A 23,502-nucleotide genomic window follows, 5' to 3' on the forward strand; every position below is an offset into this window, starting at 1 on the left:
CGAAAACAACAACAATGCAAACAATGCAAGGAAGGTGGTGGGTGACTTTACTGCACCTACTCCCGACTTTTAGGGGAGAAGCATCTCTATCCCTGCCATTAGAGCAAACAACTTTGAGCTTAAGCCTCAATTAGTTTCTCTAATGCAACAGAATTGCAAGTTCCATGGACTTCCAATGGAAGATCCTCATCAGTTCTTAGCTGAATTCTTGCAAATCTGTGACACAGTCAAGACTAATGGGGTTGACCCTGAGGTCTATAGACTGATGCTATTCCCTTTTGCTGTAAGAGACAGAGCTCGGACATGGTTGGACTCTCAACCTAAGGAAAGCCTGGACTCTTGGGAAAAGCTAGTCAATGCCTTCTTGGCAAAGTTCTTTCCACCACAAAGATGGAGTAAGCTTAGAGTGGAAGTCCAAACCTTCAGACAGAAGGATGGAGAATCCCTCTATGAAGCTTGGGAAAGATACAAACAATTAATCAGAAGATGTCCTTCAGACATGCTTTCTGAATGGAGCATCATAGGTATTTTCTATGATGGTCTCTCTGAACTATCCAAGATGTCTTTGGATAGCTCTGCTGGAGGATCTCTTCATCTGAAGAAGACGCCTGCAGAAGCTCAAGAATTGATTGAAATGGTTGCAAATAACCAATTCATGTACACTTCTGAAAGAAATCCTGTGAACAATGGGACTAGTCAGAAGAAAGGAGTTCTTGAGATTGACACTCTGAATGCCATATTGGCTCAGAACAAGATATTGACTCAACAAGTCAATTTGATTCTCAAAGTCTGTCTGGAATGCAAAATGCACCAAGCAGTACTAAGGAAGCTTCATCTGAGGAAGAAGCCTATGATCCTGAGAACCCTTCAATGGAAGAGGTGAATTACCTAGGAGAACCCTATGGAAACACCTACAATTCTCCATGGAGAAATCACCCCAATTTCTCATGGAAGAATCAAGAGAGACCTCAACAAGGTTTCAATAACAATAATGGTGGAAGAAACAGGTTTAGCAATGGCAAGCCTTTTCCATCATCTTCTCAGCAACAGACAGAGAGTTCTAAGCAGAATACTTCTGACTTAGCAACAATGGTCTCTGATCTAATAAAGACCACTCAAAGTTTCATGAATGAAACAAGGTCCTCCATCAGAAATTTGGAAGGACAAGTAGGTCAGCTGAGCAAGAAAGTTACTGAACTCCCTCCTAGCACTCTCCCAAGTAATACAGAAGAAAATCCAAGAGGAGAGTGCAAAGCCATAGACATGGCCGAATATGGAGAGGAAAGAGAGGAGGAGGACGCCACTGAGGAAGACCTCAGTGGGCCTGTACCAATCTCCTCTGAGTTCCTCAATGAGGAACAATGGGAATCTGAGGCTCAAAATGAGACCATAGAGATTCCATTGGACTTACTTCTGCCATTCATGAGCTCTGATGAGTATTCTTCCTCTGAAGAGGATGAATATGTCACTGAAGAGCAAGTTGCTAAATACCTTGAAGCAATCATGAAGCTAAATGACAAGTTATTTGGAAATGAGACTTGGGAGGATGAATCACCTTTGCTCACCAAAGAACTGGATGACTTGTCTAGGCAGAAACTGCCTCAAAAGAGGCAGGATCCTGGGAAGTTTTCTATACCTTGTACCATAGGCACCATGACCTTCAAGAAGGCCTTGTGTGACTTAGGGTCAAGTGTAAACCTCATGCCCCTCTCTGTAATGGAGAAATTAGGGATCTTTGAGGTGCAAGCTGCAAGAATCTCATTAGAGATGGCAGACAACTCAAGAAAACAAGCTCATGGACTTGTAGAGAATGTTTTGGTGAAGATTGAAGACCATTACATCCCTACTGATTTCATAGTCCTAGAGACTGGGAAGTGCATGGATGAATCCATCATCCTTGGCAGACCCTTCCTAGCCACAGCAAAGGCTGTGATTGATGTTGATAGAGGAGAGTTGATCATTCAAGTGAATGAAGAATCCTTGGTGTTTAAGGCCCAAGGATATCCCTCTGTCATCATAGAGAAGAAGCATGAAGAGCTTCTCTCAAAACAGAGCCAAACAGAGCCCCCACAGTCAGACTCTAAGTTTGGTGTTGGGAGACCACAACCAAACTCTAAGTTTGGTGTTGAACCCCCACATTCAAACTCTAAGTTTGGTGTTGGGAGGTTCCAACACGGTTCTGAGCATCTCTGAGGCTCCATGGGAGTCCTCTGTCAAGCTAATGACATTAAAGAAGCGCTTGTTGGGAGGCAACCCAATGTTTTATAGTTAACTATTTTCTTTTGTTATTTTCTTTTTTGTAGGTTGATGATCATAAGAAGTCACAAAATCCATTGAAAAAGCAAAAACAGAATGAAAACAGGAAGAAAAACAGCACACCCTGGAGGAAGAACTCACTGGCGTTTAAACGCCAGTGAAGGTAGCAGTTGGGCGTTTAACGCCCAGTCTGGCACCATTCTGGGCGTTTAACGCCAGAAAGGGGCACCAGACTGCGTTAAACGCCAGGAAAGGGCTAGAACCTGGCGTTAAACGCCAGAAATGGGCACCAGCCCGGCGTTTAACGCCAGAAATGCCTCAAAACGTGGATTTTGATGCCATTTGGTGCAGGGATGACTTTTCCTTGACACCTCAGGATCTGTGGACCCCACAGGATCCCCACCAACCCCACCACTCTCTCTCTTCTTCTTCACCCATTCACCAATCACCTCAACATCTCTTTCTCTTCACCACTCACATCCATCCTTCATAAAACACCACTTCTTCCCCTTATGGCCGAACCACAAAGCCATCTCCCTCTCCTCCATTTCTTCTTCTTCTACTCTCTTCTTTCTTCTTTTGCTCGAGGACGAGCAAACCTTTTAAGTTTGGTGTGGTAAAAGCATTGCTTTTTGTTTTTCCATAACCATTTATGGCATCCAAAGCCGGTTCAACTGAGAAGGCATGACCTCAAGCCCATCACTAAGAAGAAGATGGAGCAAACAAGAGACCCCTCTCATCAAGAAATCCCTGAGATACCTCAAGGGATGCACTTTCCTCCACAAGACTATTGGGAGCAACTAAACACCTCCCTAGGAGAATTGAGTTCCAACATGGGACAACTAAGGGTAGAGCACCAAGAACATGCCATCCTCCTCCATGAAATTAGAGAAGATCAAAGAATCATGAGAGATGAGCAACAAAGACAAGGAAGAGACATTGAGGAGCTCAAGCACTCCATAGGATCTTCAAGAGGAAGAACAAGCCGCCATCACTAAGGTGGACCCGTTCTTTAATCTCCTTGTTCTTTATTTTCTGTTTTCGAATTTCTATGTTTATGTTTATCTATGTTTGTGTCTTGTGATCATTAGTGTCTTAGTGTCTATGCCTTAAAGTTATGAATGTCCTATGAATCCATCACCTTTCTTAAATGAAAACTGTTTTAATCACAAAAGAACAAGAAGTACAGGATTTCAAATTCATCTTTAAAACTAGCTTAATTAGTTTGATGTGGTGACAATACTTTTTGTTTTCTGAATGTATGCTTGAACAGTGCATATGTCTTTTGAATTTGTTGTTCATGAATGTTAAAATTGTTGGCTCTTGAAAGAATGATGAAAAAGGAGACATGTTACTGAGGATCTGAAAAATCATAAAAATGATTCTTGAAGCAAGAAAAAGCAGTGAATACAAAAAAAAAAAAAAAAAACGAAAAAAGGGAGAAAAAGAAAAAGAAAGAAAAAGAAAGAAAAAGAAAGAAATAAAGTTGTGATCCAAGGCAATAAGAGTGTGCTTAAGAACCCTGGACACCTCTAATTGGGGACTTTAGCAAAGCTGAGTCACAATCTGAAAAGGTTCACCCAATTATGTGTCTGTGGCATGTATGTATCCGGTGGTAATACTGGAAGACAGAGTGCTTTGGGCCACAGCCAAGACTCAATAAGTAGCTGTGTTCAAGAATCATCATACTTAACTAGGAGAATCAATAACACTATCTGGATTCTGAGTTCCTAAAGAAGCCAATCATTCTGAATTTCAAAGGATAAAGTGAGATGCCAAAACTGTTCGGAGGCAAAAAGCTACTAGTCCCGCTCATCTAATTTGGAGCTTAGTTTCATTGATGATTTGGAGTCTATAGTATATTCTCTTCTTTTTATCTTATTTGATTTTCAGTTGCTTGGGGCAAGCAACAATTTAAGTTTGGTGTTGTGATGAGCGGATAATTTGTACGCTTTTTGGCATTGATTTTAGTATGTTTTTAGTATCTTTTAGTTAGTTTTTATTATATTTTTATTAGTTTTTAGTTAAAATTCACTTTTCTGGACTTTACTATGAGTTTGTGTGTTTTTCTGTGATTTCAGGTATTTTTTGGCTGAAATTGAGGGATCTGAGCAAAAATCTGATCCAGAGACTGAAAAGGACTACAGATGCTGTTGGATTCTGACCTCCCTGCACTCGAAGTGGATTTTCTGGAGCTACAGAAGCCCAATTGGCGCGCTCTCAATGGCGTTGGAAAGTAGACATCCTGGGCTTTCCAGCAATATATGATAGTCCATACTTTGCCCAAGATTTGATGGCCCAAACCGGCGTTCAAAGTCACCCCAAGATTCCCAGCGTTAAACGCCGGAACTGGTACCTAATTGGGAGTTAAACGCCCAAACTGGATTAAAAGCTGGCGTTTAACTCCAGAAAACGTCTCTACACGAAATTCCTTCATTGCTCAGCCCAAGCACACACCAAGTGGGCCCGGAAGTGGATTTTTATGTCATTTACTCATCTATGTACACCCTAGACTACTAGTTTTCTATATATAGGACCTTTTACTATTGTATTTTCATCTATCTTTTGATCATGTTTTGATGATTGAACCCTCATTGGGAGGCTGGCCATTCGGCCATGCCTAGACCTTGTTCTTATGTATTTTCAACGGTGGAGTTTCTACACACCATAGATTAAGGTGTGGAGCTCTGCTGTACCTCGAGTATTAATGCAATTACTATTGTTCTTCCATTCAATTCCGCTTGTTCTTTGTCCAAGATATCACTTGTTCTTCAACTTGATGAAGGTGATGATTGACGCCCATCACCATTCTCACCCATGAACAAGGTGACTGACAACCATTCTTGTTCTACAAGCATCTGAGGCTTAGTGAATATCTCTTGGATTCTTCGGAATCTTCGTGGTATAGGCAGGACCTGATGGCGGCATTCAAGAGAATCCGGAAGGTCTAAACCTTGTCTGTGGTATTCTGAGTAGGATTCAATGATTGAATGACTGTGACGTGCTTCAAACTCCTAGCAGGCGGGGCGTCTGGTGACAGATGCAAAAGTATCGATGGATATTATTCCGGCCTGACCGAGAACCGACAGCTGAATTCCGCTATGCCGTGACAGGACATATGCAATCGCTTTCACTGAGAGGATGGGAGGTAGCTGCTGACAACAGTGAGACCCTACACGAGCTTGCCATGGAAAGGAGTAAGAAGGATTGGATGAAGACAGTAGGAAAGCAGAGAGACGGAAGGGAAGGCATCTTCATACGCTTGTCTGAAGCTCTTACACCAATGATATACATAAGTATCACTATCTTTATCTTTTATGTTATTTTCGTTCATCACCATTATACATTTGAGTCTGCCTGACTGAGATTTACAAGATGACCATAGCTTGCTTCATACCACCAATCTCCGTGGGATCGACCCTTACTCGCGTAAGGTATTACTTGGACGACCCAGTGCACTTGCTGGTTAGTTGTGCGAAGTTGTAGTGATCACAATTTCGTGCACCAGCCATCTATTTTGGATTGATAGCACTCTTCTGTGAATGGTATGGTTCGTAGCTTTAACACCCTCATGATGTTTATGGGACTAAAATCCACCGTTATCCCTCTTACGAAGCGTATATAAAATTCATCTGCCCTATCATACCTGACCGCATTTGCATAAAACTCTCTTACAAGAGTTGCATTTGCTCTTGTGACCGGATCAGTGAGGAGCTCCCATCTTCTCTTTTCCACCTTCTCTATGATTTCGGGGCACTCAATTTTCGAGACTTGAAAGCCTAGCTCATATATGATCTCTTTCTCAGCCATCCACCCAAATTCTAATACATGGTGAAAGGTTCTAAATTTCTTCTCATCAAAAGGGGGTTGCTCCATAGGCTCCTTCCCTTTTCTTCTTTTAGAGCTCGATGATGCCATGAGTAACCTTTTATTTCAAATTGTGTAGAAGTATGGATGATTGCAGCTTAAAAGATGTAGCTGTGGGAGTGTGTGAGGAAGCTTTTGATGGGAGAAGAAGTGTTGAGTGTGTATTCCGAAAGTGAGGAATTGGAATGGAAGGGTGTAAAGTGAAGTGGTCTATATATATAGGAGAATGATGGGTGATTGAAGGGTGTGGATTGATGGTACGGCTTAATAGTGGACGGTTGGGGTTTGGCATTGGATGGGCACAAGGATCACCACTTTTATGAATTGATTGGTTTGGTCTCCAAGGCTATCCTGCTTCCAATCTTGCATGGCAACACTTCCCAAGGTACTCCCCTGATGAGCGGATAATTTATACGCTTTTTGGCATTGTTTTTAAGTAGTTTTTAGTAAGTTCAAGCTACTTTTAGGGATGTTTTCATTAGTTTTTATGTTAAATTCACATTTCTGGACTTTACTATGAGTTTGTGTGTTTTTCTGTGATTTCAGGTAAATTCTGGCTGAAATTGAGGGATTTGAGCAAAACTCTGAAAAAGGCTGACAAAAAGGACTGCTGATGCTGTTGGATTCTGACCTCCCTGCACTCGAAATGGATTTTCTGGAGCTACAGAACTCCAAATGGCGCGCTCTCAACGGCGTTGGAAAGTAGACATCCAGGGCTTTCCAGTAATATATAATAGTCCATACTTTATTCGAAGAATAACGACGTAACTTGGCGTTGAACGCCAAGTACATGCTCCTTTCTGGAGTTAAACGCCAGAAAAACGTCATGATCCGGAGTTGAACGCCCAAAACACGTCATAACTCAAAGTTCAACTCCAAGAGAAGCCTCAGCTCGTGGATTAATCAAGCTCAGCCCAAGCACACACCAAGTGGGCCCCGGAAGTGGATTTATGCATCAATCACTTACTCATGTAAACCCTAGGAGTTAGTTTATTATAAATAGGATGAATTACTAATGTATTAGACATCTTTGGTCTCAGTTTTGTTTTATTCTTCATCCTAAGAGACTATTGATCATGTTTTAGGGGGCTGGCCATTCGGCCATGCCTGAACCTCTTTCACTTATGTATTTTCAACGGTGGAGTTTCTGCACACTATAGATTAAAGGTGTGGAGCTCTGCTGTACCTCAAGTATTAATGAAGTTCTATTTTCTTTTATTCAAATCTCTCTTATTCTTATTCCAAGATATTCATTCGCACCCAAGAACATGATGAATGTGATGAGTTAGATAACCCTCATTATCATTCTCACTTATGAACGCGCGTGATTGACAACCACTTCCGTTCTACATGCAACAGAGCTTGAATGCGTATCTCTTAGATTCCCCAACAGAATCTTCGTGGTATAAGCTAGATAGATGGCGGCATTTATGAGGATCCGGAAAGTCTCACCTTGTCTGTGGTATTCCGAGTAGGATCCTGGGAATCCGGAAAGTCTAACCTTGTCTGTGGTATTCCGAGTAGGATTCCGGTAATGAATGACTGTGACGTGCTTCAAACTTGTAACCTGCTGGGCGTTAGTGACAGACGCAAAAGAATCAAGGGATTCTATTCCAGTAGGAGCGGAAACCAACCGGTGATTAGCCGTACTGTGACAGAGTGCGTGAGCATTAGTTTTCACTATGAGGATGGGATGTAGCCATCAACCATGGGTGATGCCTCCAGACGATTAGCCGTGCGACTGACAACCGCATAGGATCATTTTCCCGAGAGGATGAAAGTAGCCACAGCTGATGGTGAACCCCTATACACAGCTTGCCATGGAAAGGAGTAAGAAAGATTGAGTTGAAGCAGTAGGAAAGCAGGCGTCCTTGAGCCATACAGCATCTTCATATACTTAACTGAAATTCCTACCAATGAATCTACATAAGTCTTCTATCCTTTTTATTATTTATTTTCTTATTTCTATTTTCGAAACCCATAAATCAATATTTAATCTGCCTGACTGAGATTTACAAGGTGACCATAGCTTGCTTCATACCAACAATCTCTGTGGATTCGACCCTTACTCACGTAAGGTTTATTACTTGGACGACCCAGTACACTTGCTGGTTAGTTGAACGGAGTTGTGAATTCAACCAGTGCCATAATAGTGATTTCATACAAAGACAAACAACTCGAAAAAAATAGTGATCACAATTTCGTCCACCAAGTTTTTGGCGCCGTTGCCGGGGATTGTTCGAGTATGGACAACTGACGGTTCATCTTGTTGCTCAGATTAGGTAATTTTCTTTTCAAAAATCTTTTTCAAAATTTTTCTTTTATTTTTCGTTTTTCTAAACTTTATTTTCGAAAAAATTAATAAAAATTCAAAAAAATTCATAAAATCATAAAAATAAAAAATATTTTGTGTTCTTGTTTGAGTCTTGTGTTAATTTTTAAGTTTGGTGTCAATTGCATGCTTTTAAAAAAATTTTCTTGCATTTTTCGAAAATCTCATGCATTCAAAGTGTTCTTCATGATCTTCAAGTTGTTCTTGACAAGTCTTCTTGTTTGATCTTGATGATTTCTTGTTTTGTGTTGTTTCTTGTTTTTCATGTGCATTTTTGCATTCATATTTTCCATGCATTAAAGATTTCTATGTTTGGTGTCTTACATGTTTTCTTTGCATTAAAAATTTTTCAAAATTATGTTCTTGATGTTCATCATGATCTTCAAAGTGTTCTTGGTGTTCATCTTGACATTCATAGCATTTTTGCATGCATTCATTGTTTTGATCCAAAAATTTCATGCATAAAGTATTTTTGTTGTTTTTCTCTTTCATAAATAAAAAAAATTTTAAAAATCAAAAAAATATCTTTTCCTTATTTCCCTCCAATTTTCGAAATTTTGGGTTGACTTGGTCAAAAATTTTCAAAATTAGTTGTTTCTTACAAATCAAGTCAAAATTTCAATTTTAAAAATCTTATCTTTTCAAAATCTTTTTCAAAAATCATATCTTTTTCATTTTTTTTTCTTAATTTTCGAAAATTTCAAAAATCTTTTTCAAAATATTTTAAAATGCTTTTTCTTATCTTTTATATCAAATTTTTCGAAAATTAACTAATAATTAATGTGATTGGTTCAAAAATTTGAAGTTTGTTACTTTCTTGTTAAGAAAGGTTCAATCTTTAAATTCTAGAATCTTATCTTGTAGTTTCTTGTTAGTTAAGTCATTTTAAAAATTAAATCTTTTTCAAAATATCTTTTTCTTAAAAATCTTTTTATCTTTTTATCTTATCTTTTTCAAAAACTTTATCTTTTTCAAAATTTGATTTCAAAATATCTTATCTAACTTCTTATCCTCTTATCTTTTTAAATTTTGATTTCAAATCTTTTTTCAATCAACTAACTAACTTTTTGTTTGTTTCTTATCTTTTTTCAAAACCACCTAACTACTTCTCTCTCTTCTATTTTCGAAAATATCTCTCTCTTTTTCAAAAATTCTTTTTAATTAACTAATTGTTTCAAATTTTAATTTTAATTACATTTATCTTTAATTTTCGAAAATCACTAACTCTTTTTCAAAAAATTATTTTCGAATTCTCTCTTCTCTTTTCTTCTTCTATTTAATTATTTAATTACTAACACTTCTCTTCACCTCTCCTCATCCAAAATCCGAACCCTCTTCTTCATTCTTCTACCCCTTTCTTTTTCTACTAACATAAAGGAATCTCTATACTGTGACATAGAGGATTCCTCTCTCTTTTCTTGTTTTCTTCTCTTTCATATGAGCAGGAACAGGGATAAAGGCACTCTTGTTGAAATAGATCCAGAACCTGAAAGGACTCTGAAGAGAAAATTAAGAGAAGCTAAATTACAACAATCCAGAAGAGACCTTCTAGAAATTTTCGAACAAGAGAAAGAGATGGCAGCTGAAAATAATAATAATAATGCAAGGAGAATGCTTGGTGACTTCACTAAGCCAACGTCCAAATTCGATGGAAGAAGCATCTCCATTCCTGCCATTGGAGCCAATAACTTTGAGCTTAAGCCTCAACTAGTTGCTTTAATGCAACAAAACTGCAAGTTTTATGGACTTCCATCTGAAGATCCTTACCAGTTTTTAACTGAGTTCTTGCAGATCTGTGAGACTGTAAAGACGAATGGAGTTGATCCTGAAGTCTACAGACTCATGCTTTTCCCTTTTGCTGTAAGAGACAGAGCTAGAGTATGGTTGGATTCACAACCCAAGGATAGCCTGGACTCATGGGATAAGCTTGTCACTGCATTTTTAGATAAATTCTTTCCTCCTCAAAAGCTGAGCAAGCTGAGAGTGGATGTTCAAACCTTCAAACAAAAAGATGGTGAATCTCTCTATGAAGCTTGGGAAAGATACAAGCAGCTGACCAAAAGATGTCCATCTGACATGTTTTCAGAATGGACCATATTGGATATATTCTATTATGGTCTCTCTGAATTTTCGAAAATGTCATTGGATCATTCTGCAGGTGGATCTATTCACCTGAAGAAAACGCCTGAAGAGGCTCAAGAACTCATTGACATGGTTGCAAACAACCAATTCATGTACACCTCTGAGAGGAATTCCGTGAATAATGGAGTAACTCAGAAGAAAGGAGTTCTTGAAATTGATGCTCTGAATGCCATATTGGCTCAGAACAAAGTGTTGACTCAACAGGTCAACATGAACTCTCAAAATCTAAATGGATTGCAACATGCATCCAACAGTACTAGAGAGGCAGCTTCTGAAGAAGCTTATGATCCTGAGAACCCTGCCATGGCAGAGGTTAATTACATGGGTGAACCTTATGGAAACACCTATAACTCATCATGGAGAAATCATCCAAATTTCTCATGGAAGGATCAACAAAAACCTCAACAAGGTTTTAACAATGGTGGACGCAATAGGCTGGGCAATAGCAAGCCATATCCATCATCTTCTCAGCAACAGACAGAGAATTCTGAACAAAATACCTCTAATTTAGCCAATATAGTCTCTGATCTGTCAAAGGCCACTTTTAGTTTCATGAATGAAACAAGATCCTCCATTAGAAATCTAGAGGCACAAGTGGGCCAGCTGAGTAAGAAAGTCATTGAAACTCCTCCCAGTATTCTCCCAAGCAATACAGAAGAAAATCCAAAAGGAGAGTGCAAGGCCATTGATTTAATCAAAGTGGCCGAATGTACTAGGGAGGAGGAGGATGAAAATCCTAGTGAGGAAGACCTCCTGGGACGTTCCTCAAGCAAGAAGGAGTTTCCTATTAAGGATCCTGAGGAATCTGAGGCTCATCTAGAGACCATAGAGATTCCTCTAAATCTCCTTCTGCCATTCATGAGCTCTGAAGAATATTCATCCTCTGAAGAGAATGAAGAAGTGAATGGAGAGCAAGTTGCTCAATACTTAGGAGCTATCATGAAACTGAATGCCAAGCTGTTTGGTAATGAGACTTGGGAAAGTGAACCTCCCCTGCTCATTAGTGAACTAGATACTTGGATTCAGAGAACTCTACCTCAAAAGAAACAAGATCCTAGCAAGTTCTTAATACCTTGCACCATTGGCACCATGAGCTTTGAAAAAGCTCTATGTGATCTTGGGTCAGGGATAAATCTTATGCCACTCTCTGTAATGGAGAAGCTGGGGATCATTGAGGTACAACCTGCCTTGTTCTCATTACAATTGGCAGACAAGTCAGTAAGACAAGCTTATGGATTAGTAGAGGACGTGCTAGTAAAGGTTGAAGGCCTTTACATCCCTGCTGATTTCATAATCCTAGACACTAGGAAGGAAGATGATGATTGCATCATCCTAGGAAGACCTTTCCTAGCCACAGCAGAAGCTGTGATAGATGTCAATAGAGGTGAGTTAGTCCTTCAATTGAATGGGGACTACCTTGTGTTTCAGGCACATGGCCATCCCTCTGTGACAAAAGAGAGTAAGCATGAAGAGCTTCTCTTAGTTTAGAGTCAAGAAGAGCCCACACAGTCAAACTCTAAGTTTGGTGTTGTGAGGCCACAACCAAACTCCAAGTTTGGTGTTCAAACCCCATATCCAAACTCTAAGTTTGGTGTTGGGACTACACACTAAATTGACCTGATCACCCTGTGGCTCCATGAGAGCCACTGTCAAGCTATTGACATTAAAGAAGCGCTTATTGGGAGGCAACCCAATTTTATTTATCTAATTTTATTTTATTTTGTTTCTTTGTTATTTTTGTGTTTAATTAGGTACATGATCATGAGGAGTCACGAAAAAAATCAAAAAAATTAAAAACAGAGTCAAAAATAGAAGAAAAAAATTTTCACCCTGGAGGTAGCGCAGACTGGCGTTCAACGCCAGTAAGGTGCATCTGGCTGGCGTTTAACGCCAGAACAGAGCACCATTCTGGCGCTGAACGCCAGAAACAAGCAACAACCTGGCGTTAAATGCCAGGATGGTGCACAGAGAGGACAAACTGGCGCTGAACGCCAGAAACAAGCATGAAACTGGCGTTCAACGCCAGAAACATGCATTACATGGGCGTTGAACGCCCAGAACATGCACCAATGGGCGTTTGAACGCCAGAATGATGCATGAAGGCATTTTACATGCCTATATGGTGAAGGAATGGTATTTGTTTTCACCTCAGGATCTGTGGACCCCACAGGATCCTCACTTCAGGATCTGTGGACCCCACAGGATCCCTACCTAACATATTCCCTACCTAACATCCACCCCCCTCTCCCTATAAATACCCTTCAATTCTCCTTCATTTTCACACAACAATAACCCCTTCTTCTCCCACATAGCCGAACCTACTTCTCTCCCTCTTCACCATACTCTCTTCTTCTTCTTCTACTCTTCTTTTCTTTCTTGCTCGAGGACGAGCAAATTTTAAGTTTGGTGTGGTAAAAGCATAAGCTTTTTTTTGTTTTTCCATTACCAATGGCACCTAAGGCCGGAGTTTCCTCAAGAAAAGGGAAAGGGAAAGCAAAAGCTTCCACATCCGAGTCATGGGAGATGGAAAGATTCATTTCCAAGAGCCATCAAGACCACTTCTATGATGTTGTGGCAAAGAAGAAGGTGATCCCTGAGGTCCCTTTCAAGCTCAAAAAGAATGAGTTTCAGGAAATCTGACATGAGATCCAAAGAAGAGGGTGGGAAGTCATAACCAACCCCATGCAACAAGTCGGAATATTGATGGTTCAAGAGTTCTATGCCAATGCATGGATCACTAGGAACCATGACCAAGGTATGAACCCAAGTCCAAAGAATTATCTCACAATGGTTAGGGGGAAATACTTGGATTTTAGTCCGGAAAATGTGAGGTTGGCGTTTCACTTACCCATGATGCAAGGTGATGAACGCCCCTACACAAGAAGGGTCAACTTTAATCAAAGGTTGGACCAAGTCCTAATGGACATATGTGTGGAAGGCGCCCAATGGAGAATAGACTCCAAAGGCAAACCGGTCCAACTAAGAAGACTGGACCTTAAGCCTGTAGCTAGAGGATGGTTGGAGTTCATCTAAAGATCCATCATCCCTACAAGCAACCGATCTGAAGTTACTATGGATCGGGCCATCATGATTCATAGCATCATGATTGGAGAGGAAGTGGAAGTTCATGAAGTCATCTCCAATGAACTTTACAAAATAGCCGACAAGCCTTCACACATGGCACGGCTAGCCTTCCCCCACCTTATATGCCATCTATGTTACTCAGCTGGAGTCATCATAGATGGAGATGTCTCCATTGAAGAAGACAAGCCCATCACCAAGAAAAGGATGGAGCAAACAAGAGAAGTTCCTCACGGCCCTCAAGAAGAACATGAGGAAGTTCATCATCAACAAATGCCTCAAGGAATGCACCTTCCTCCCAACAACTATTGGGAGCAACTCAACACCTCCTTAGAAGATTTGAGCCATAATGTTGAACAACTAAGGGTGGAACATAATGAACACTCCATCATTCTCCAAGAAATAAGAGAAGATCAAAGAGCAATGAGGGAGGAGCAACAAAGGCAAGGAAGGGACATAGAAGAGTTGAAGAACATCATTGGTCCTTCAAGAAGAAGACGCCACTAAGGTGGATTCATTCCTTGTTCTTTATTTCTTTCTGTTTTCGGTTTTTTATTATTATGTTTATCTATGTTTTGTGTCTTTATTTCATGATCATTAATATGTAGTAACCATGCCTTAAAGCTATGAATAAATTCCATTAATCCTTCACCTCTCTTAAATAAAAAATGTTTTAATTCAAAAGAACAAGAAGTACATAAATTTCGAAATTATTATTGAATTTAATTTAATTATACTGATGTGGTGACAATACTTTTTGTTTTTTGAATGAATGATTGAACAGTGCATATGTCTTTTGATCTTGTTGTTTATGAGTGTTAAAATTGTTGGCTCTTGAAAGAATGATGAACAAAGAGAAATGTTATTGATGATCTGAAAAATCATGAAATTGGTTCTTGAAGCAAGAAAAAGCAGTGAAAAAAAAGGGGGCTAAAAAGAGTATATAGAAAAACAAGGAGCAATAGAAAAAGCCAATAGCCCTTAAAACCAAAAGGCAAGGGTAAAAAGGATCCAAGGCTTTGAGCATCAATGGATAGGAGGGCCCAAGGAAATTAAATCCAGGCCTAAGCGGCTAAATCAAGCTGTCCCTAACCATGTGCTTGTGTCATGAAGGTCCAAGTGAAAAGCTTGAGACTGAGTGGTTAAAGTCGTGATCCAAAGCAAAAGAGTGTGCTTAAGAGCTCTGGACACCACTAACTAGGGACTCTAGCAAAGCTGAGTCACAATCTGAAAAGGTTCACCCAGCTATGTGTCTGTGGCATTTATGTATCCGGTGGTAATACTGGAAAACAAAATGCTTAGGGCCACGGCCAAGACTCATAAGTAGCTGTGTTCAAGAATCAACATGCTTAACTAGGAAAATCAATAACACTATCCAAAATTCTAAGTTCCTAAGAGACGCCAATCACTCTAAACTACAAAGGAAAAAGTGAGATGCCAAAACTGTTCAGAAGCAAAAAGCTACAAGTCCCGCTCATCTAATTAGAATTAATATTCATTGATATTTTGGAATCTATAGTATATTCTCTTCTTTTTATCCTATTTGATTTTCAGTTGCTTGGGGACAAGCAACAATTTAAGTTTGGTGTTGTGATGAGCGGATAATTTATACGCTTTTTGGCATTGTTTTTAAGTAGTTTTTAGTAAGTTCAAGCTACTTTTAGGGATGTTTTCATTAGTTTTTATGTTAAATTCACATTTCTGGACTTTACTATGAGTTTGTGTGTTTTTCTGTGATTTCAGGTAAATTCTGGCTGAAATTGAGGGATTTGAGCAAAACTCTGAAAAAGGCTGACAAAAAGGACTGCTGATGCTGTTGGATTCTGACCTCCCTGCACTCGAAATGGATTTTCTGGAGCTACAGAACTCCAAATGGCGCGCTCTCAACGGCGTTGGAAAGTAGACATCCAGGGCATTCCAGCAATATATAATAGTCCATACTTTATTCGAAGAATGACGACAGAACTTGGCGTTGAACGCCAAGTACATGCTCCTTTCTGGAGTTAAACGCCAGAAAAACGTCATGATCCGGAGTTGAACGCCCAAAATACGTCATAACTCAAAGTTCAACTCCAAGAGAAGCCTCAGCTCGTGGATTAATCAAGCTCAGCCCAAGCACACACCAAGTGGGCCCCGGAAGTGGATTTATGCATCAATCACTTACTCATGTAAACCCTAGGAGTTAGTTTATTATAAATAGGATGAATTACTAATGTATTAGACATCTTTGGTCTCAGTTTTGTTTTATTCTTCATCCTAAGAGACTATTGATCACGTTTTAGGGGGCTGGCCATTCGGCCATGCCTGAACCTCTTTCACTTATGTATTTTCAACGGTGGAGTTTCTGCACACTATAGATTAAGGGTGTGGAGCTCTGCTGTACCTCAAGTATTAATGAAGTTCTATTTTCTTTTATTCAAATCTCTCTTATTCTTATTCCAAGATATTCATTCGCACCCAAGAACATGATGAATGTGATGAGTTAGATAACCCTCATTATCATTCTCACTTATGAACGCGCGTGATTGACAACCACTTCCGTTCTACATGCAACAGAGCTTGAATGCGTATCTCTTAGATTCCCCAACAGAATCTTCGTGGTATAAGCTAGATAGATGGCGGCATTTATGAGGATCCGAAAAGTCTCACCTTGTCTGTGGTATTCCGAGTAGGATCCTGGGAATCCGGAAAGTCTAACCTTGTCTGTGGTATTCCGAGTAGGATTCCGGTAATGAATGACTGTGACGTGCTTCAAACTTGTAACCTGCTGGGCGTTAGTGACAGACGCAAAAGAATCAAGGGATTCTATTCCAGTAGGAGCGGGAACCAACCGGTGATTAGCCGTACTGTGACAGAGTGCGTGAGCATTAGTTTTCACTGTGAGGATGGGATGTAGCCATCAACCATGGGTGATGCCTCCAGACGATTAGCCGTGCGACTGACAACCGCATAGGATCATTTTCCCGAGAGGATGAAAGTAGCCACAGCTGATGGTGAACCCCTATACACAGCTTGCCATGGAAAGGAGTAAGAAAGATTGAGTTGAAGCAGTAGGAAAGCAGGCGTCCTTGAGCCATACAGCATCTTCATATACTTAACTGAAATTCCTACCAATGAATCTACATAAGTCTTCTATCCTTTTTATTATTTATTTTCTTATTTCTATTTTCGAAACCCATAAATCAATATTTAATCTGCCTGACTGAGATTTACAAGGTGACCATAGCTTGCTTCATACCAACAATCTCTGTGGATTCGACCCTTACTCACGTAAGGTTTATTACTTGGACGACCCAGTACACTTGCTGGTTAGTTGAACGGAGTTGTGAATTCAACCAGTGCCATAATAGTGATTTCATACAAAGACAAACAACTTGAAAAGAATAGTGATCACAATTTCGTCCACCATCCCCTTGAAGACATGTGTGTAGTTTCTTTGGTGAAGTGGCCGAACCACCCCCCTTGGGTTATCCCATCAGTTCCCTCCAACATTCCCTTCGATTTCCTTGCAAGACAAAAGAAAAGAGAGATTAGTTTGAATTGTGGCAGAAAAATAGGGATGGGAGGCTAGCTACTCTTTTTTTATTTCTACTTTTGCTTAACTAAGTACCCTTCATGAATACACACCAACCGACCAACTAATTGCTCGCATGCAACATTGGTGACACCAAACTTAGTTTGTGATCATGTGGTGTAAAAGAAATTTGATTAAGGGCCTAAGACTGACATGATATGAATTATATATGTGCCATTTTAGTGTGCCCTGAACACCAAACTTGATGTTCACTATATGCTGCATATAAAGGTTCTTCTAAGTGCTTGTCAAAGTTGATTTAGAATTCATGAACTTGCTTTATTAACTACTATTAAAGATTTAAAGGAAAGGGTATAAAACATGGGTTGCCTCCCATGAAGCGCTTCTTTAGCGTCATTAGCTTGACGTTTGGCCTTTGTCAGGGTGGTTGGTAATGCTTCAAATCTTCCCCTCTTGCAATAAATCTGTCTCTATTGGCTTTATTAAGAACCTCCACATGTTCTAAGGAAAGAATTTTGCTGATGGTGTACACTTGAGGCAGCTGAGATGGGATGGTAGGGAGATGAGGTGGGATAGGTAAAAAATAAGCAAATATCACTTCATCTCCTGGAGAGAAATCCTCTGTAGGGATCTTCTTGTTCCTCCATCCCCTTAGGGCCTTTTTTCTTGTTTCCCTTGATGTTACCTTGCTCTTTGTGGTTCCTTTTTCTAGGAGGGTTTTGTTGCTGGTCTCATATGACTCTGGTGGGTCTAGCTCCTCTTGGGTTACACTTGGCTGTTGTTCCTTCTGACCCCATTACTTATCACCCAGAGGGATTCTCAGGTGTATTGTTTGTGCTTCCATGCTTGTATCTTCCATCAGTGCCTTATTGTGCTCTTCCCTTGATTCTTTGTTATCTTGATTTGCTTCTTGTGAGGGTTTGAAGACATTAAAGGCGAGTTGTTCATCATGTATCCTCAATATTAGCTCTCCTTGCTCCACATCTATAAGCGCACTGGCTGTGGCTAAGAATGGTCTCCCCAGGATGATGGGATGGATGTGATTTTCTTCCATCTCCAAGATAACAAAGTCTGTGGGAAGGAAGTAGTTCCCCACCTTCACTAACACGTTTTCAACCACTCCTATTGCCTGATTTTGAGTTTTGTCAGCCAATTTGATGATTACGTCCATGGGCGTTAGCTCATTGATTTGAAGCTTTTTCATGAGGGATAGAGGCATTAAGTTAATACTTGCTCCCAGGTCACAGAGTCCCTTATCAATCATTGTTTCTCCTATAGCTTAGGGGATGTGAAAACTCCCTGGGTCCTTCTTTTTTGTAGGTAACTCTTTTTGAATGAGAGCATTGTACTCCTTATTCATCACTATTGTTTGCCCACCCTTCAGTGTACTATTTTTGGTCAGTAGCTCCTTTATGTACTTGATGTATGAGGGCTTTTGCTAGAGAGCTTTAATGAACGGTATGTTTACATGAAGAGATGCAAACATGTCGAGGAGCCTTGAATACACTCTCCTTGCCACACCACCCTTGAGCTTTCGGGAAAAAGGTGCATATGGGTTCAGAGTCTCCTTTTTTTTAGGTCCTTCCTGCGTGTGGGATTGGGTGCTTGATTACTCTCTTCATGCTTTTCCTTTGGATTGTCTTGGAAGTGTTCTGTTTGTGTGTTTACTTCTTCCACACTCCTCTCGTCACTTATAGTGATCATCTTGCATTCTTCCCATCTTACTTTCTTTGTTTCTCCTCTTGGGTTCTTCTCTGTTCACTTGGGAAACTATCGGTAGGCTTGGGAAACTGTTGAGATTGATATCCCACTTGGGACTCCAGCCTCTTGATGGTGTCTCCCTGATTCTTGATATTGGCTCGCACTTCATCCTTGAACACTCTGTTGTCTTGGACTTTCTTACATATACCTTCAAGTAGAGTCTCAATTTTGGAGAGTCTATCTTCGGTGGGTGATGATGGGTTGAGGTTAAGAGGTTGAGAGTGGTCATGTTGGTTTTGGTATGGATGTTGAGAAGGGTGGTTAGGTGGGTGTTGATATGATCTCTGTGACGGATGTTGGTGAGTTGCATTGTTGTTGGGATTGTGGTTGTGGCGTCTCTGGTCTTGGCCTTGGTCTTGTTGATTTTCCCACCCAAAATTAAGGTGGTTCCTCTAACCAGAATTATAAGTTTTGGAGTATAGATCATGGGTCTGCCTGGGTGAGTTCCCAACATAGTTGGCTTGTTCCCAGTCGCATTCTTCTCCTATATTCACTCCTTCTTGGGCTGCTGATGAAGTGATGACTGCTGCAACTTGGTTCTTGATGAGCGGATAATTTATACGCTTTTTGGCATTATTTTTAGGTAGTTTTTAGTAGGATCTAGCTACTTTTAGGGATGTTTTTGTTAGTTTTTATGAAAAATTCACATTTCTAAACTTTACTATGAGTTTATGTGTTTTTCTGTGAGTTCAGGTATTTTCTAGCTAAAATTGAGGGACCTGAGCAAAAATCTGATAGGAGGCTGACAAAGGACTGCTGATGTTGTTGGATTCTGACCTCCCTGCACTCGAAATGGATTTTCTGGAGCTACAGAACTTCAAATGGCGCGCTCTCAATTGCGTTGGAAAGTAGACATCCAGAGCTTTCCAGCAATATATAATAGTCCATACTTTATTCGAGCTTAGATGACGCAAACCGGCGTTCAACGCCAGTTCCATGCTGTATTCTGGAGTAAAACGCCAGAAACACGTCACAAACCAGAGTTAAACACCAAAAACACGCTACAACTTGACATTTAACTCCAAGAGAAGTCTCTGCATGTGTAAAGCTCAAGCTCAGCCCAAGCACACACCAAAGTGGACCCCGAAAGTGGATTTCTGCACTCAAACTTATTTCTGTAAACCCTAGTAGCTAGTTTAGTATAAATAGAACTTTTTACTATTGTACTAGCGTCTTGTCTTTTGGATGGATCTTTAATCAATGTATGCGATTTTAGACCTTCATGGGGGGCTGGCCATTCGGCCATGCCTGGACCATCACTTATGTATTTTCAACGGTGAAGTTTCTACACACCATAGATTAAGGTGTGGAGCTCTGCTGTTCCTCGAGTGTTAATGCAATTACTATCATTCTTCTATTCAATTCAGCTTATTCTTATTCTAAGATATTCGTTGCCCTTCAACATGATGAATGTGATGATCCGTGACACTCATCATCATTCTCACCTATGAACGCGTGCCTGACAACCACTCCCGTTCTACCTTAGATCGAGCGCGTGTCTCTTAGCCTCCATTACAAAAGATCGGAGTCATCATGGTATAAGCTAGAATTATTGGCGGCCATTCCTAAGATCCGAAAAGTATAAACCTACTCTGTGGTATTCTGAGTAGGATCTGAGATGGGATGACTGTGACGAGCTTCAAACTCGCGAGTGTTGGGCGTAGTGACAGACGCAAAAGAATCACTGGATTCTATTCCAACATGATCGAGAACTGACAGATGATTAGCCATGCTGTGACAGAGCATTTGGACCATTTTCACTAAGAGGATGGGAAGTAGCCATTGACAACGGTGACGCCCTACATACAGTTTTCCATGGAAAGGAGTATGAAGGATTGGATGAAGGAAGTATGAAAGCAGAGATTCAACAGGAACAAAGCATCTCTATGCACTTATCTGAAATTCTCACCAATGAATTACATAAGTATCTCTATCTCTATTTTATGCTTTATTTACTGATGAGCGGATAATTTATACGCTTTTTGGCATTGTTTTTAGTATGTTTTTAGTAGTTTTAGTTGAGTTCTTAGTATATTTTTATTAGTTTTTAGTTAAAATTTACTTTTCTGGACTTTACTATGAGTTTGTGTGTTTTTCTGTGATTTCAGGTATTTTCTGGCTGAAATTGAGGGACCTGAGCAAAAATCTGATTCAGAGACTGAAAAGGACTGCAGATGCTGTTGGATTCTGACCTCCCTGCACTCGAAGTGGATTTTCTGGAGCTACAGAAGCCCAATTGGCGCGCTCTCAACGGTGTTGGAAAGTAGACATCCTGGGCTTTCCAGCAATATATGATAGTCCATATTTTGCCCAAGATTTGATGGCCCAAACCGGCATTCAAAGTCACCCTCAGAATTCCCAGCGTTAAACGCCGGAACTGGCACCAAAATGGGAGTTAAACGCCCAAACTGGCATAAAAGCTGGCGTTTAACTCCAAGAAGAGTCTCTACACGAAAATGCTTCATTGCTCAGCCCAAGCACACACCAAGTGGGCCCGGAAGTGGATTTTTATGTCATTTACTCATCTCTGTACACCCTAGGCTACTAGTTCTCTATAAGTAGGACCTTTTACTATTGTATCTTCGAATCTTTTGATCACTTTAGATCTCTAGATCATCTTTGGACACCTAGTTCTTAGATCATTTGGAGGCTGGCCATTCGGCCATGCCTAGACTCTTGTTCTTATGTATTTTCAACGGTGGAGTTTCTACACACCATAGATTAAGGTGTGGAGCTCTGCTGTACCTCGAGTATTAATGCAATTACTATTCTTCTTCTATTCAATTCAGCTTGTTCTTGTTCCAAGATATTCATTTGCACTCAAGAACTTGATGAATGTGATGATTATGTGACACTCATCATCATTCTCACTTATGAACAAGTGACTGACAACCACTCTGTTCTACAAGCAACAAGGCTCTAATGTTTATCTCTTGGATTCTTTAACCGGAATCTTCGTGGTATAGGCGAGAACTGATGGCGGCATTCAAGAGAATCCGAAAGGTCTAACCTTGTCTGTGGTATTCTGAGTAGGATTCAATGATTGAATGACTGTGACGTGCTTCAAACTCCTGAAGGCGGGGCGTTAGTGACAGACGCAAAAGAATCAATGGATTCTATTCCGGCCTGATCGAGAACCGACAGATGGATAGCCGTGCCGTGACAGGGTGCGTTGAACATTTCCACTGAGAGGATGGGAGGTAACCACTGACAACGGTGAAACCCTTGCATAAGCTTGCCATGGAAAGGAGTAAGAAGGATTGGATGAAGACAGTAGGAAAGCAGAGAGACGGAAGGGACAAGCATCTTCATACGCTTATCTGAAGCTCTCACCAATGATATGCATAAGTATCTCTATCTTTATCTTTATGTTTTATTCATATATCATCTATACCCATTTGAGTCTGCCTGACTAAGATTTACAAGGTGACCATAGCTTGCTTCATACCAACAATCTCTGTGGGATCGACCCTTACTCACGTAAGGTTTATTACTTGGACGACCCAGTGCACTTGCTGGTTAGTTGTGCAAAGTTGTGTTTATGCCATGGTATTGAGCACCAAGTTTTTGGGGCCATTACTAGGGATTATTTGAGTTGTGAAAAGTAGTGATCACAATTTCGCACACCATTTACCTTTATTTTTGAAAACCATTATAACCATTTGAATCCGCCTGACCGAGATTTACAAGATGATCATAGCTTGCTTCATACCAACAATCTCCATGGGATCGACCCTTATTCACGTAAGGTATTACTTGGACGACCCAGTGCACTTGCTGGTTAGTTGTGCGAAGTTGTGACAAAGTGTGATTCACGTTTGAGAGCTCCAAGTCTTTGGCGCCATTGTTGATGATCACAATTTTATGCACCAGTTCTCTTCCATCTTCTTGGTAAGATCAGCTAACTGCTTGGTGATCATCTTATTTTGAGCCAGCAGTGCATCCATATGGTTCAGCTCCATCACTCCTTGAGTGTTGCTCCTTTCAGAAGCATAGAAGTAGTCATTCTCAGCTACAGTCTCAATGACGTCTATGGCTTCTTCAATGGTTTCCTTCTTGTTCAGACATCCCCCTGATGAATGGTCTACGGCCTTCGTTGATTCATAAGAGAGACCTGCGTAGAAAATGTGCAGTTGAACCCATTCATTGAACATGTCTGGTGGGCACCTTCTTGTTAAGTCCTTAAACCTCTCCCATGCCTCATAGAGAGTTTCACCATCTTGTTGCCTGAAGGTCTGTACCTCAGCTCTCAACCTGTTGATTCTTTGAGGAGGGCAGAATCTCACCAAAAATTTGTTCACCACATCTTCCCAATTTGTTAAACTCTCCTTCGAGAAAGATTCCATGCATTTAGATGCTTTGTCCCTGAGTGAAAAAGGAAACAAAAGCAGTTTATAGACATCCGGATGAACACCATTAGACTTCACAGTGTCACATATTCTTAGGAAGGTGGTTAGATGTTGATTGGGGTCTTCTTGGGCGCTTCCTCCGAATGAACAGTTGTTCTGAACAAGGGTGATGAGCTAGG

The 23,502-nt window shown here is 40.4% G+C and overlaps 2 non-coding genes across 2 annotated transcripts; one reads left to right on the plus strand and one right to left on the minus strand.

Annotated features, from left to right (window-relative positions):
• Positions 1–397: 397 nt before the first annotated feature.
• LOC130951196 (small nucleolar RNA R71) lies at positions 398–505 on the minus strand. Its single transcript, XR_009073868.1, has one exon. It is a non-coding gene; the product is annotated as a small nucleolar RNA R71 (small nucleolar RNA).
• A 22,621-nt stretch (positions 506–23,126) lies between these two features.
• Positions 23,127–23,230, plus strand: LOC130953773 (small nucleolar RNA R71). Its single transcript, XR_009075938.1, has one exon. It is a non-coding gene; the product is annotated as a small nucleolar RNA R71 (small nucleolar RNA).
• Positions 23,231–23,502: the final 272 nt, after the last annotated feature.

Source organism: Arachis stenosperma, chromosome 1 (genome assembly GCF_014773155.1).
Source record: "Arachis stenosperma cultivar V10309 chromosome 1, arast.V10309.gnm1.PFL2, whole genome shotgun sequence".
NCBI lineage: Eukaryota > Viridiplantae > Streptophyta > Magnoliopsida > Fabales > Fabaceae > Arachis > Arachis stenosperma.